The sequence below is a fragment of the Nicotiana sylvestris genome, chromosome 8, assembly GCF_000393655.2.
Source record: "Nicotiana sylvestris chromosome 8, ASM39365v2, whole genome shotgun sequence".
NCBI classification, from domain to species: domain Eukaryota; kingdom Viridiplantae; phylum Streptophyta; class Magnoliopsida; order Solanales; family Solanaceae; genus Nicotiana; species Nicotiana sylvestris.
The window spans coordinates 152385244-152391587 of record NC_091064.1 but is presented as its reverse complement, the minus strand read 5'-3'; positions in this window follow the sequence as shown (position 1 = coordinate 152391587).

The following is a 6344-nucleotide window of genomic DNA, read 5'->3' as shown; positions in this document are numbered from 1 at the left end:
ATTCGTCCTCGAACATGCCCAGAGTTGTTCCAAAAGCCAACCAATCGCTGAATAACCTTACCATCCATATACCTGGGGTTGATCTCACGTCACCCTATCTTATATAGGTCCGATAATACAATGTAATTGAAATTCGACAATCCCACCTAGCCCATAAACCTTAGGACCACATTTTTACTTCTGAGATCAACCACAAGATCAGAATCTCACATCTATACTCTGAATAAGCCCGAACCAGCTGTAATAACCCATACCTGCAACCTCAGGTGCAATTACATGATATACCACATAACTCAAACACTTGTAGCGATAACTTCTAATCATCGTAGCTGCACACAACAACCGAATACCGGTAGAAAACCTCTTATCAACTAAAATCTCATTCCAACACTTTCATATAATGCCAATGATAAATAAAACACGTAGTAAGCCAAACCATTTCTCAGATCAACCATTCCTGAAGCCACTTCTCCTTTGGCAAAGACCATAGCAAATTTCTGAGCCGAACCTTGATATTATCCTTCCAACATGCTGAAATCGAAACCGTTCATATCCATTAATGATCTCAACGATCTCATCTAATCCAACACACTACTATGGTGACATGACAGATCAATACAGGCCTAAGCCACAACTTGCGCAATACGCGCACCAATAAGCAATAGTCTGAACATACTCAAATCATGAAAATGACTCAAATGAAAGAGCTGTACCTCAAGCTCACCAATACCACCACAACACAAGGCTGAGAACCCATCTCACATCATAGGAACAAAACACACGAATCGAACCTGCAAGGTCATTACCCCACATAACTTCGCTGTGATGCGCGATCCAATCCAAACACTGCTCCACAGGAAACACCTCAGGTGACTATGCTCAAAATCGACAACCACGCGCAATTTGATGTCTGGAACTAAAGCAAATCATCATACCCTCGGTGAAGCAAATAACATACACAACACAAACCCGAAAGGGCATAACCGATACGCCATTCACCGAGCAACACCCAAATACTCTTCCCGCTCGACTTCCACTATGAAACCCCAATAGAACCGCATATAACCAACAAATCATAACACCTCGCAACACAGAAAGGTAACTCATAGATCTACCCATATTACTAATAAGCTCAATAAAAATCGAATCAACACATCCCTCAACAATACAATTTGGAGCCAACCAAGCCGACTCAAGTTAGAACACGCATCCACATTGGCCTGCCAACGAACTCTTTATCAAGGAAGCCCTAGAGCTACTCCTTCAACTTCTTTAACTCTGCCGGTGCCATACGATACGGTGCCCGACATCAAATCAATACTGAAATCAACAAACTTGCCCGGTGACATGCCCGACCACAAGAAACATATCCAAAAAGTCCCTCACCACCGGAACTGAATCAATGGTAAGAGTCTCTACACTGACATCCATCCTGAAAGCCCAAATAAGAAAGACAATCCTTCCCAACCATCCGCTGAGCCTTCGAAATATGAAACCACCCAATCAAGAACATAATCCGTCGAACCTCGCCACTCAATTCGTGGCATTCCCGGCATAGCCAACAACACTGCCTTAGCGTAATAGTCCAGAATAACATAACACGGAGATAACCAGTGTGTACCCAATGTCACATCCAAAATCTACCATACCAAGCAACAAAAGATCTACTCGGGTCTCCAAACCTCGATAGTCACTAAACAGTTCCGACACACGCGATCCACAACCACAACATGGCCTGAACACAAGAACTCCTAGTTTCCAACTCTATATAGCACACAAATCACCATACCTGATCCCAATTCCGTCGTCCGAATACATACCACACCTCTTAATACCCAATTATTCCATGAGAGATACTCTAAAATTCTTCTGTGCCGCCAAGCAAACTCGAATATCAATAATTTATCTAACAAGAAAGTGCAGCAATACTACCGAAGTACCATCAACTTAATCACATTGCCTTTTTCCGAAACATATACCCTCATCAAATCACCCCAATTAGCAATACCATTTCCTTAATCATCTGAAGCGCATTTCTCTAATTGTCTGAAGCTGCCCATTGCCTAAGAGTTTTATGGACCTTCCTTTCAGAACTGAACCGTAACCTTACACACGCAATCTCATTCCTCTAGAACATACCGCATATACCATACCATCCTAGGGTAACATGAGAACTTTATATCCCTTCCGAGCCACAATCAAATATGTACTCAACCAACCAAGAACTTCCATTTATCCCATTCAGAAGAGGATCACTACATATCACATGCTTCTCACACTCGCAGAAAATACACATCTCTAATCGCAGTAGAAATCATCAAGAACTCTCCGACTCCCTTTTGCACAAAAACCAAACCTGACATGACTAAATCCTTCTCATTCAACCAAGCTATGCAGGTCACTAAAACCCAAGAGCATTGCTGCGAAACACCTGTAGAAACTCATTACCTCGTAAGCATCCAAAGAACTAATCATATCCTTGCCATACCGATTCGACCTACTACCAAGCTACCCCATCTATCCGAGTTTCCTGCTGATTTACCTTCAACTTGATACTCCTTCTTGCTATACCATCACGATTTCTCAACCCAGACTCATCACACGAGACCCAAGCATAAAGCCACACCGTCTAAGGCTCATAAGCCGCTGAATACTTTCTTAGATATCCCCACAAGCACCACGTTCAAAATACTTACCTTGAAGAGACCTCCTACGAATTCTGACCATTACCTTCACCTTCCTGATACCGATGTATAGAAGCCCATAATTGATATAGAATTACCACAAATATTGACACCCTCCAAATGCAAACCTTAGTTTCTGGCCAAAATTACAACCTGAAAATCTCCAATTATTACATGCAAAATCTTGAGCCCATTAGAACCATTCTCGAGAGTCATCCACTCTACTCAAACTGCAATTAGCATGATCAAACGAACCGAACAACCCGTGCCTCATTAGCACTCTGACACTACAGAATGTGACATCATTCCATTACAACCAAGCAACTTCCTGCTCTATGCACCGAGCATCCTTTACCAACAACGACTCAAGACATCCCGTGATTCTTACATACCTGTGAAGCATCCTAAAACCTTTGTCAAGAATTTTCCTTTACTCAAGCCATACTCGTTCTTAATCTCCGCCGGCCATAATTGATTCACCCGAATGCCTAAAACTAGAACCGACATAGCACATAACCGTGCAACCAACTAATCAATAGCAGGCTCCCCCACTTAGCCCGAAGCTATAGATCAAAACACACTCAATGACTCATAACACATGTACTCTATTGTTGCCATAATACCATAGTGAAATTAAACTCAAATCCTTTGTAAGCTTGTGAAAACACAGATCATCTAGTACTTTAAATCTTTTGCAAATCACGCATTCACTCTCGCAACAGTTAAACCCACTCTCTTAAGCGACCCAATTGAAATTTCCACACATATCTTTCATTTGCAGGTGAGATCTTCTAACAGACAACATAAAGATCACACAAACTTCTGAACATTCCGCAGGAGATGACCCACCTGCTTCGCCTCGAACTAACCTTTTCGCATACTTTCCACCGTCATAAACTTTACGCAGTCACTAGGTCTTCCTGAGTCTGAACTCATACCGCAACATGAAATTTACTTCACTCCGAACTAGGAAACATGAAAAGATTCTTCACACGCCCATAACTCGGGGCTATACCTCGAATCAAGATGGAATTCAAGCACCTAATAGTTCTTTTATCCTCCAACAGACCTTTCTCGTCGCTTCCAAATCATATGGATACATCCCACGGTACTAACATACTCATCACACCATCTCTTCTACTAATAGGGACACTACCGAGCATATAAGTTCAAAAACACTTGCTCACACAATCAGCACCTCGGTGCTCAAGCTATAGGCAAAAATCCGGCCTCAAGTCCTCTAGACTGGCCCACATCAACTCACAGAGATCACATCTCGCCCCTCGATCAGGGAATCACAAGCCATCGATGATCATCTGATACTGAGTGCTCATGTGCGTACACGAACGCGTGGGAGAAATTCAAAGAGTTACATTTCAAGCTGAATCAAAGGACGCACGATAAGAATTCAAGGTTGTGAAGTTTTCCTAAAGGTTCTGCAGCCTCTCGAGGATAAATACAGACGTCTCCGTGCCGATCCGCGAGACTCTACTAAACCTGCTCATGACTCGTAAGACCTATGTAACCTAGGCTCTGATACCAACTTTTCACGACCCTAAACCCGGACTCGGTCATGATGGCGCCTCTCGTGAAGACAAGGACAACGAACTAGTCCCAATTCAATTTTTAAATAGTTAAACATTATCAATCAATCTAAGCATGAGTAAATAAGCCAAAGTCTAAACAAAAGATAGTATAATATGCGGAATACAGCCCAAACACAACCTGATACCGGGGTGTTACAAGTCACGAACATCTACTAGGGTCTAAATACAACTGAAAAGTCCGAAATGTACAAAATACAGACTAATGAAATGAAGGGGGAGAAAAGCAGTGATGCGAACGCCGACAGCTACCTTGCTAAACTCCGATGACTCTGCCTCCGATCAGCCAATACCCGCTACCGGGTTCAGAAATACCTGAATCTGCACACGAGGTGCAGGAAGTAAAGTAAATACTCCAACCCAGTGAGTAATAATCATAACTAAAGTCTGAATGGTAAGAAATCACGAAAAGTGCATCAACATGCTGTATAGAAGCAGTTCAAAAACCAGTATGAAAGCAATGGAGCTGTAAAATCTCTAAAATTTCTTAGCTCAATTTAAACTACTTTGAAAATCACTTTTACAACAGTTGCACAAATGAATGCAAAATAATTAGTGCAGATAAGCATAGAAATCCGCCCCTCGGGCACAAATACACAATTAAATAGGTACGTGACAGGCAAATAAGAAAGATAAGCACATAAGGTTCGCCCCTCGGGCACAATGTCAACAAATCCGCCCCTTGGGCAATACCTCAGAACAATACCAGCCCCTCGGGCAATCACATAGAACAATACCAGCCCCCTGGGCTATATCTCACATCACAATGGGTACCCGCGCTCACTGGGGGTGTGCAGACTCCTGGAGGGGCCCCTTACAGCCCAAGCGCAATATCAAGCCATCTCGTGGCATCATCTCTAGGCTCTCGGCCTCATATCAACAAGCCACCTCTTGGCGTACATATCTCAGGCCCTCAGCCTCATAATCAAAATCAGTGTATCACTTCTGCGGCGTGCAGCCTGGCCCAAAAGTATTCTCACAACACATGCCCTTGGCCTTACCCTGTCAAAAATTACATAAGCCACCCGGACAACAGTAAACACATGATGCTCAGCCCAAAATATGATTTAAAATATCATTTCAAGTGTTAAAGCGGAGTAATCATGGCTGAGTTTTGAAAACAGTAGAATATAGCATGACCGAGTACAAGTTTAAAGTCAAAACAGTGAGGAAATATCAATAAAAATCCCCGAAGGGTTCAAATAGTTGGCACGAAGCCCAAATATGACATTCAGCCCAAATAATGATGAGAGCAAATAGATTTCAGTTAAATATGCGGTAAAAATCATCAATCGGGGTGAACCAAGTCACAATCCCCAATAGTGCACGACCCCATGCTCGTCATCAAGCGTGTGCCTCACCTCAATATAGCATTACGATGCGCAATCCGGGGTTTCAAACCCTCAGAACATCATTTACAATCATTACTCACCTCGATCCGGTCCAACCTCTAGCCCGCGATGCCTTCACCCGCACAAATCGACCTCTGGATGCTCCAAACTTAGCCACAATCAGTACATAATGATTAAAATATGCAACGGGAACGAAGCCCACTCGAAAATATCCAATTTACATCCAAATCCCGAAATTGCTCAAACCCAGCCCCTCGAGCCCACGTCTCGAAACTCGATAAAATTAACATCAATGGAATCCTCAACCTCTCACGAGTTCGTACATATCAAATTTACCAAAATCCGATCTCATATGTTCACTCAAATTCTCAGAATCCACTCTCCAATTTCAAGTCCTAATTTTCCCTACTTTTCCTCAGATTTTTCCACTAACTTTCATGATTAAACAATGAAATAATCACCATAAACACAAGGTATAAAGCTCAAGTAGCTTACCTCTTTGGAAATACTTGATCCTCTCTTAAAATCACAGCTTAGAGCTCCAAAAATCGCACAAAATGGTGAATACATGAGTGAAATCGCGAAGGGCATTTTTATATATTATGCCTAGAACTTCCGCACCTGCGATCCCATAAAAGCACCTGCGCTTCCGCTTCTGCGAAAAAACACCCGCTTCTGCGGATTTCACTTATTCCATCAGATTC